Here is a 10,711-nt window from a genome sequence, read left to right on the forward strand (position 1 = left end):
CTTCGTCTTTATCTCTTACTGTTTATCTGTCCTGTCTTCTACTCTCTTCCGTTTACTTCCAAACTTCCTGGCGGCTAGGGTTAACCCTGTGCAAATAGCCTACCTTGGTCTAGGCGCATTGGGTTATAGTGGCGTTGTACGGCTGGCGTCTGCAGGTTTCAGCATCTGTAAACCTGCAGCGTCCCCTCGTTGGGCTCCGTGGTGGGTGGCCGCCAACGCTACCGAACAACATACAATTAGCATGCACAAAGCATTCCCTTTACTAAGTGATCGTGCCTCCTCAAAGCGGGTACGCACCGAAGATATCAACTTTTTCATGCGGCCAAGACAAACCTTTCCTCGATTCCATGTTATACACTGTGAAAAAACTAACAAGCAAGCCAGAACAGTATCCCCCTTCGTAGTGGCTAGGTCCCTAACCGAAACTCTCGGTGCCGGGTACAAGGTTACCAAAATGGCCAGTGGAGATCTACTCTTTGAAATACATGAACAAAACCAATTCGATAAACTGAACACCCTCACAACGTTTGGAGACACACCCATCAGTATTACGCCGCACAGGTCCATGAACTCATCTCGCGGGGTCGTATCAGACGTAGATTTGCTTGAGCTGACGGAAGCTGAACTTCTGGAAGGATGGAAGAGCCAGAACGTGACAAACGTACAGCGTATTAAGATCAGAAGAGATCAAAAGGAAATCCCAACCAAACACTTAGTAATGACCTTTGCTTCGAGCGATTTGCCGGAAACTATTCAGACTGGGTACACAAAGACATCCGTGAGACCATATATTCCCAACCCCCGCCGTTGCTTCCAATGCCAGAAATATGGCCATGGCTCCAAAACGTGTCGTGGTCGCCAGACTTGTGCACAATGTGGAGTTCTAGGCCACGTGTCTGAGAACTGCAAACAACCACCACACTGTGTAAACTGCGAAGGAAACCATGCCGCATATTCACGCTCCTGCACATACTGGAAAAAAGAAAAAGAAATAATTACGTTGAAGGTGAAGGAAAACATTACATTTAAGGAAGCACGGCGAAGAGTCGCTCCATTCTATGGAGCTACATACGCTGATGCGGCGCGTCAGGGGGCACCGCCGCACCAGCCCTCGCCACTCCCTCGGCCCGCGCATACCGAGCCGGTGGTTGTGGCACCTGCCCCCAAGGCGGCTGTAGCCCAGGCTACACCGCCTACTCCCAAACAGAGACCGGAGACTCCAGAGTCCTCCAGTCTCAAGGCCTCACCTCCGCAGGTGAGGCCCGAAATTCGAACTAGCAGTCCGCACGTGCGGGCATCCAGTGCCTCCGAGGAGGCAATGGATACGTCGGCACCCTTGGTGCCGAAAGAGCGGCGTGGCTCCTTGGAGCGCGCCAAGAAAACAAAAAAGCCGATAACAGGGCCTGGTGACGGCCCTGTTAAGTGAACTCAAACTCTGTCTAAACAGCCACTCGCTTTTCGTACACACAGCACTATTTTACATTCACCATGAACACTCAAATTATACAATGGAACGTCAGGGGCCTTTTCAGAAACCTTGACGACATCCAAGAACTCTTACACGAATACTCACCAAAAGTGCTGTGTGTACAAGAAACACACCTTAATTCAAAGCACACAAATTTTCTCCGTAAATACGTTATATTCCGAAAGGACCGTGTTGATGCTATGACATCATCCGGAGGTGTTGCCATCATTGTGAATCAAGGAATTGCATGCACACACTTACAACTCCAAACATCCCTTGAGGCAGTGGCTGTTCGAGCAGTTCTTTTTGATAAACTGATCACAATCTGCACTATCTACATTCCTCCTAGCTATCAGCTGCAAAAACGTGATTTACACTCTTTAATTGATGAACTTCCGGAGCCCTATGTTCTCCTTGGAGACTTTAATGCGCATAGCAGGCTATGGGGTGACTCTCGGTATGACGCGCGAGGTCGATTGATAGAAGAGTTCCTTCTCTCCTCAAGCGCGTGTCTTCTAAATCGAAAAGACTCAACGTATTATAATCTCGCCAATAACACCTACTCCTCCATAGACCTAAGCATAGTATCCCCATCTCTTGTGCCCCTACTCCAGTGGAAAGTCATCAGTAATCTGTACGGAAGTGACCACTTCCCCATAGTTTTGAGCACAAATACAGTAACTGAGTGTCCATCACGTGTTCCCAAGTGGCTCATAAACAGAGCCGACTGGGAACACTTTTATACCATCGCTCGTCTAAGTTGGAATGACATAAGTACTTTGAACATTGATGTTGCTGTCAACTACTTCACAGCATTTTTGATTGATGCTGCAACAAAATGCATCCCACAAACAAATGGACACCCTGGAAAACGGCGTGTGCCATGGTGGAACTCTGAATGCCGAAACGCGCGCAAACAGCAAAACAGAGCTTGGAGGCTCCTTCGGAACTCACCGACAGCCGAAAATCTTGACACCTTCAAGAAAATAAAGTCTCAAGGCAGGCGAACGCGTCGGCAGGCAAGAAGAGAAAGTTGGCAGAAATTTTTGTCAGGGATCAATTCATACACACAGGAAGCTAAAGTCTGGAACATGGTCGGTAGGATAGCAGGAAAACAAGTACACACACTTCCACTCGTAAACACTCAGGGTGACACCTTGGAAGATCAGGCAAACTTCCTCGGTGCACACTTCGAACAGGTGTCCAGCTCATCCCACTATACTGACACTTTCCAAAAATACAGAACAAGAATAGAAAAGCAGAAACTCGAACACAAATGCACTAGATACGAGGCATATAACCAAGCTTTCAGTCTAGCTGAGCTCCGAACATCCCTAAACTCCTGCAGTACTTCTGCCCCAGGTTCTGACCGTGTCGTTTATGAAATGTTAAAAAACCTGCCGATCGAAACGCGAAAAACCCTACTTTGTTTGTACAATGCTATCTGGTTTTCTGGCACTATCCCTAACTCCTGGAAAGAGGCTATTATAATTCCCGTTTTGAAAGAGGGCAAGGACCCTTCCTTACCTTCCAGTTATAGGCCTATTGCACTCACAAGCTGCTTGTGCAAAATCTTTGAAAAAATGATAAACTGCAGACTTGTACACTTTCTTGAAATAAACAATTTGCTCGATCCATTTCAGTGCGGGTTTCGAGAAAGTAGATCCACCACAGACCACCTTGTTCGTATCGAGGCACAGATCAGGGACGCCTTCGTCCATAAACAATATTTTCTCTCTGTATTCCTCGATATCGAAAAGGCTTATGATACAACATGGCGTTTCGGAATTCTAAGAGACCTGTCCCACCTTGGCGTGCGCGGAAGAATGTTTCACATAATCGAAAGTTACCTGTCAAACCGGACATTCCGTGTCCGAGTGGGCACGGTTCTTTCCCAAACATTCGTCCAGGAAACAGGCGTGCCACAAGGTGGTGTACTTAGCTGCACACTTTTTCTCATCAAGATGAATTCCTTGCACTTGTCCATCCCTCGCAATATGTTCTATTGTACATATGTCGACGACGTTCAGCTTGGCTTCAAGTCATGCAACTTGGCCATGTGTGAGCGGCAGGTTCAGCTTGGTTTAAATAAGGTCTCCAAATGGGCAGATGAAAACGGATTTCGACTTAACCCACAAAAAAGCACATGTGTCTTGTTCTCTCGAAAGAGAGGCATGCACTCGGAACCCGACATTCAACTGAACGGGCAACAACTGTCCGTCAAAGCCGAGCATAAATTCTTAGGCTTAATCTTGGACAACAAGTTGACCTTCGTACCCCACATAAAGTATTTAAAAACAAAATGTTTAAAAGCCATGAATGTTATAAAAGTGTTGTCACGTACTACGTGGGGTAGTGACAGGAAATGCCTCATGAACCTGTATAGAAGCAAGATGGAAAACTGGGCTAGTTGGTGAGCATTCATCGTGGTTAACAGCGCGAAACACCCGGACAGGAGCGATAGAAGGACACGGTACAGCGCTGTACCGTGTCCTGTATAGAAGCCTTATTCGCACCCGCTTAGATTATGGGGCCATTGTTTATCAGTCAGCGACTCAAAGTGCTTTGAAGATGCTGGATCCCGTGCACCATTCGGGCATCCGCCTTTCTACGGGTGCTTTTCGCACCAGCCCCGTAGAAAGCCTTTACGTTGAGTCAAATGAGTGGTCCCTTCATCTGCAAAGAACCTACATGTCCTTTATATATTTCCTTAAGGTGAAAGCAGACAAGAGGCACCCCTCATACTCTACTATTAATGACTTATCGAGCTCCATTCTTTTTCAAAACAGGCCTTCAATGAGGCAGCCCTTCTCAGTTCGCCTGAAGGGTCTAGCTGAAGAAACTGCAGTATCACTTGAACACAGTTTAATGGCTCCTGTTGCATACCCGCCACCGTGGCAGTGGCAGACTATAGATTGCGATGTGTCTTTTTTAGAAGTTACAAAACATGCGCCTATTGCCCATATTCGAACATACTTCTTGGAACTTCAATACAAATACACACGTCCTGAGTTTTTCACAGATGCCTCTAAGTCTAACTCTTCTGTGTCCTACGCTGCTGTTGGCCCTTCCTTTTCGGATGCTGGCCCTCTACATCCAGGCACAAGTATCTTCACAGCGGAAGCTTACGCGATACTTGTGGCAGCTAAACACATCAAACAATCACAAATACAAAAAGCAGTAATTTATACAGACTCCCTCAGTGTGGTAACGGCTCTGCACAGTCTTAAAAAACAAAAAAAACCCTGTCCTCGTTTCACTTTACTCCATTTTATGCACCCTCTACACACTCAACAGACATGTTGTTGTGTGCTGGGTGCCAGGGCACCGTGAGATTCAAGGCAACGTGATGGCGGATCAGCTTGCTGCATCCGCCCACGAAAGCACCGCCGTTACACCGATATCAATCCCGGTCCTTGATCTTAAGCCGTCTCTCAAACGAAAACTCAGGGACTACTGGCAGAGCAAGTGGGATACACACACACAAAACAAACTACACGTTATCAAGCCACACCTTGGCCATTGGCCACCAGTATCAAAATCGCGTCTAACAGAGGTAACACTAACAAGACTCAGGATAGGACACACATACACGACACACACACACCTTTTGTCTGGTGGCAATCCACCATTGTGTGACAGATGTGGGGAATACTTAACCGTCCTTCACATGTTAATTCAGTGTAAACACTTAGAAACTCTTAGAAAACAACATTTTCCGATACTCTACCGACAACATATACCTTTACACCCTGCAATGTTTGTCGGAAGAGAACCACTTTTTAGTCATAATTCATTGTTAGCGTTTTTAAAAGAAATTCACAGCTTTCATGTCATATACCCGGGCATACCGTAGCAGGACCTCTCCAGAGAGGTTTTTGCTGCGGTGGCTACACAAAAAAGCACATGCCTCACGGCCCTTGGACGCAAGGGTTTGAACGAGTGAGGCACTTGTGCTATTGCCATACATATCCACCATCGTCTTTTATTATCACCAACTTTTGTCATCTGTTCACATCACACACACCTTTCACGGCATGGTCATGATTTTATTACCTGTATGTTTTTACCCGCCTTACTGCGAGGAATTTTATGGCCCTTATACAGCCGCTTATCACAATCATTGTCCATATTTTTTAGTAAGATGAACTGGCGCTCTTTGGCCGTAAATCGGCCCTTGCGCCATAAAACATCAAACATCATCATCATCAGAAGAAGCTAGATACTTTATCTGGGCTCAAAAGAAAGGTAAATGCCTGTCAGAACCAGTTGTCGACTTTGACACAACAATTACTGTTCTGGAAACAAAACTTGAGCACCTAAAAAATCATAGTCGGCAATCCAATTTAATTGTTTACGGTCTTCCTGAGACGGTAAATAAAACAACAAAACTCTTGAAAACGCCGTCAACAAAGGCATTTTAGGGGACATTATGGAGCTAGAACCTGTCAATATAGAGCATATTCGTCGCATAGGTAGACCTGAAGCCGGCAAAGTTAGGCCTGTAATATTTAAGTTGCTTGATTGGCGAGACAAGGCTAAAATACTAAAGAAAGGATCTAAACTTAAAACACAACATTGGCTATCGGTGAAGACTTTTCCCCCAAAATACGAGACATTAGAAAAATGCTTTGGACATGTGCCAAAGCAAACCGAGATAATAATGAAAGAGTAAACTTGGCCTTTGACAAGCTGTACATAAATAACAGAGTATACGTCTGAGACTGTGAAAGGGAAGAAAGAATACTGCTTGAAAAAAACGACGGAAGCAGCAATCGTCCGATAACCAGACGATATGCCCAGTCACTTATCCAGACCTAAGAGGACATTCGACAATTCCTTCGTGGATTCGGTCAACAAAATTTTTTTTTCTTTGTGGATTCGGTCAACAACTTTTTGGCAGCAGCGGCAGCACCCATCGTGCACGGACTCACGCTTGTCTTGTGTGTTTTACACAGATAACCCAGAGACAGCCCTGAAATCGGTTCCCGGCCCGGATTCCCACAGCGCATGTCCGTGTATTCGACTACTTTGCGCCCCGGATGAGCTGCCACGACCGCACCACGGCCACTGTCAGCTGATAGGCGCTACTGTCGCCGATCCAGCTTATAAGTGGTTCCACCCGGAGCGGCCCCTCACTTTTTGGCAGCAGCGGCAGCACCCATCGTGCACGGACTCACGCTCGTCTTCTGTGTTTTACACAAATAACCCAGAGACAGCCCTGAAATTGGTTCCCGGCCCGGATTCCCACAGCGCATGTCCGTGTATTCGACTACTTTGCGCCCCGGATGAGCTGCCACGACCGCACCACGGCCACTGTCAGCTGATAGGCGCTACTGTCGCCGATCCAGCTTATAAGTGGTTCCACCCGGAGCGGTCCCTCACTTTTTGGCAGCAGCGGCAGCACCCATCGTGCACGGACTCACGCTCGTCTTCTGTGTTTTACACAGGTTAGTTTTGTTGCTGAGCAAATTTTTTTTTCCGCTTTCCGCTGCCTCTGCTGCTGCCAACGTGTTATTATGTCATCTGATGGGCAATGCGCCGCATGCCACAAGTGCTTGTCTGCTCCCGAGTGTACAATTCAGTGAAGTGATTGTTCTTACAAATACCATACGGGAGTATGTTCGGGAGTATCGGAAAAAACAATCAAAACGAAGGGAGAGGCCTACCGTCTAGCTTGGCGGTGTCCCACTTGCAGGAAAACAAACTACGCGACCCAGTTAAGAAACCAAACGAAGAACTTGAAACACAAGATGTACGACTTTTGTTAGTTACAATTAACGACAAACTTGACCAACTTCTGCCTTTGAGAGATGTAGTGAAAGGTATTGAGGACTCATTGCAGTTCTGGAGCGAGCAGTATGATGACTTGCTACGCCGGGTCGAGCAGAATGAGCATCATATCAAAGAACTCAGGCGCCGGACAGAAAAGCTTGAGACCCAGAACAGTAATGTAAGTGAAATGGAAGCTGAAATCGACAATCTGGAATGGAGAAGCCGGCGTCTCAATCTAGAATTCCATGGCATCACGCCTACGGAAAACGAGGACTTGCTGAACAAAGTAAATGCACTGGCGCCTGACGTTGAGCTTCCGCCCCTTCCAGACAATGCCGTGGTAGCAATTCATCGTCTTCCGTCCAAGAAAGGAAAAATATCGGGCATAATTTGCCGTTTTGCAAGGCAGGCAGATAGGGACAAGTGGTGGAAAAACAGGAATAAACTTCGCGGCCGTGATGATCACGTGTACATACTCGAGAACCTAACTAAACAAACTCGTGCTTTGCTTCAAGAAACAAAAAGCTGGGCAAAGGATCTAACTTCAAGCACGCATGGCACGGCAACGGGCGAGTTCTTGTTCGTAAAGACGATAAGGACAAGGCTGTTGTTGTCACATGCATAAGCGACCTAGATAAACTAAGCTAAACACTGCAACGGCCAAGCCATAAACATGAACCATAAAAATACCGAGTCAAATGTACTACCACGTGCCTTTGAAAAACACATAGGAAAGGAATTCATAAAATCCTTCAAATGTTTCCACTTGAACATACGATCAGTAAGAAATAAGGAATCAGATCTGTCATTATATCTTGAACAAATCAAACAATCATTTGATGCAATATTGCTAACCGAAACCTGGTCCACTTATGAGACTACCGTTTTTCGCATTCCATCGTATAACACTTTCTACTTAAACCGCTCCAAAAGCCAAGGTGGTGGCATATGCATTTTAGTAAAAAAAGAATTTACTTGCGAATTACTACAAGAGCTGTCTGCTTATACAAACTATTGTGAAATAATGGTGATAAAAGTAGAAAACACTGTTATAACAGTCTGCTACCGTCCTCCAAGTAGCTCTGTGTCAAATTTTCTCGATAAGCTAGAACAATGTTTTGAATTTTCTACTCGAAATCGCCTCTCTTTTATCTGTGGTGGTGACTTAAATATAGATACACTGAAAAATGATGCCACGGCATGCAAGCTGAATGTACTGTTGAAGGTTTACGGTCTTATAAACGTAATAGATGTACCCACAAGAGTGACCACTGAGTCATCATCCCTCATTGATATGTTTTTTACCAATTTAGACATCGATAAGATCAAAGCCGGTGTATTGACGTGTGACCTCAGCGATCACTTGCCGATATTCATTTGCTGTAAACAAAACGTGCGGAAGATATGGCAGCAATACAAAAAGTGCAAAAAATGTCGCAGCATGCCTTGTTGACGTTTTGGGAGAGAATTGAGTTAGTGGATTGGTATGATGTGTTGTCTTGTAATGACGCAAACAGTTCCTATGAAACATTTCTCGCCACTTTGAGCTCTATCTATGAATCTTGCTTTCCTTATGTGCATATTAAAAGACGTAAAAACATACGCAAACCAAGGGTTAGCCTTGAGCTTATGAAAAGAATACGGGAAAAAAACAAGCTCTACAGGCAATTCATTCAATACAAAGACCCAGACTAATTTCGAGACTTCAAAAAAATTCGTAACTGCCTCGACAAGGACTTGAAAAAAAGCGAGGTGTGACTATTACTCTAACCAATTCGAATCTGCTGACGGGCGTGCCCATCTTATCTGGAAAAGATTAAATTCCATCTTAAAACGTAACATCCCACCTGATAAAGTGAGCAAAGTGATTGTGAACGACGTACAGCTGACAGGGAAGTCTCTGGCAGACGCGTTTAATCAATACTTTGTAGGGGTTTCACAGCCTGCTACAGTGCAAATGACGTTGAAAGTTGAAAGTTGAAATTTATTTCACCACAACGATACACCATGATTTACACAAACAAGAAACAATTGTGGCATGGAAAGTAGGAAAAAAGCTGCGCTATAGCAGCTTGACTAGCCCCACCTCCCATTTGTACAAGGCAACAGAAACAATGGCACACCAAGCTCCATACGGTGCTCACGTATGATTGAAAGAAAAAAGAAAAGAAAATAACATTCTAGTGGTTGTTAAGAAGTACAGAATAGATGCACACTTGGGTGTTTACAAACAAACAATTTTTGGGAAAAAGGCAACCAATATAAGACGCTATAACAGAAAGGGGTACACTTAAAATTTCATGCATTTAGAAGTACTGGGTGCAATTTTTCTGGGTTTATAGCTCCTTATACAAACAGGTTTAATATATCACTACTTGAAAGGAGACGCAATTGCTGTTCTGTGAGCTTGAACTTATTTAGTATACGGGGAACAGAGTGCTTTAGCATTTGGAGTCCGTAATTTGTTCGCGGTCGGGGGATGTGCCAGTGTTCAGAACTCCGCATCGGACGCAACAAAATTTTCGGCTGTAAATGTGCTAAGCCTCTCAGGTTTGCGCAATTCTTTCGAATTTCATACCTCAAAGACAACAACAAGTTATGTTCATATGCAACACAAAATTTTAAAACTTTAAACTTGACAAATAAATGGGATGTGTGTTCTCTGTAACCTATATTTGCAACAGCCCGCAAAGCGCTTTTTTGAAGTGTATACAACTTTTGTTTTGATGTTTCAGTTCCAGAAGCCCATACCAACTGACAATAGCGTAGATGAGAACAAAAAAGCGTATTAAAGATAAGAAGTTTCTGGGGGAGCGGTAGAAACGACTGACACCTTCTCAGCACGCCAAGGGCTTTTCTTAGCTTAATACACAATTGTTCAGTGTGAGAATTCCAGAACATATGTTGATGAAAGATGACGCCCAAAGTTTTGACAGTCTCTGAAAGTTCGATATTAAAATTATTTAGCATCAGTTTTTGTGTGTACGTACATGTCATTCCTTTCGCACGGAAAAGAACGGCCTTGGTTTTAGAGCTGTTGATCTGTAACGAATTTTGGCAGGACCATTTCGAAAAATTGACTAACGTTTTATTAGCTGCTTTTATCAAATCGTCTATATTTGTTCCCGTAAAGAATAAGCTTGTATCATCTGCATAAATAATGTACGTTATTGAGTAATCCACATTTACAACATCATTGATATAAAGGTTAAATAGAAGAGGTCCTAATATGCTTCCCTGTGGTACACCGCGTTTGATTTTTTGGGGCATAGATGTTTGCCTATTTATAGACACACACTGGTACCGATCACTAAGGTAGCTTCCTATTAAATCGAGCGCGATGCCTCTAATCCCGTAATAAAACAATTTTTCTAACAAGGTTTGGTGATCAATTCTGTCGAACGCCTTCGTAAAGTCTATGAATACGCCTAATGTTAGCTTTCTTGCTTCAATGTTGCCCAGTATCAA

General features: G+C 44.5%; 1 pseudogene; it reads left to right on the forward strand.

The window, feature by feature from the left end:
• Positions 1-6,987: 6,987 nt before the first annotated feature.
• LOC119161659 (uncharacterized) lies at positions 6,988-8,038 on the forward strand (annotated as a pseudogene).
• Positions 8,039-10,711: the final 2,673 nt, after the last annotated feature.

This window comes from Rhipicephalus microplus, chromosome X, assembly GCF_043290135.1.
Source record: "Rhipicephalus microplus isolate Deutch F79 chromosome X, USDA_Rmic, whole genome shotgun sequence".
NCBI lineage: Eukaryota > Metazoa > Arthropoda > Arachnida > Ixodida > Ixodidae > Rhipicephalus > Rhipicephalus microplus.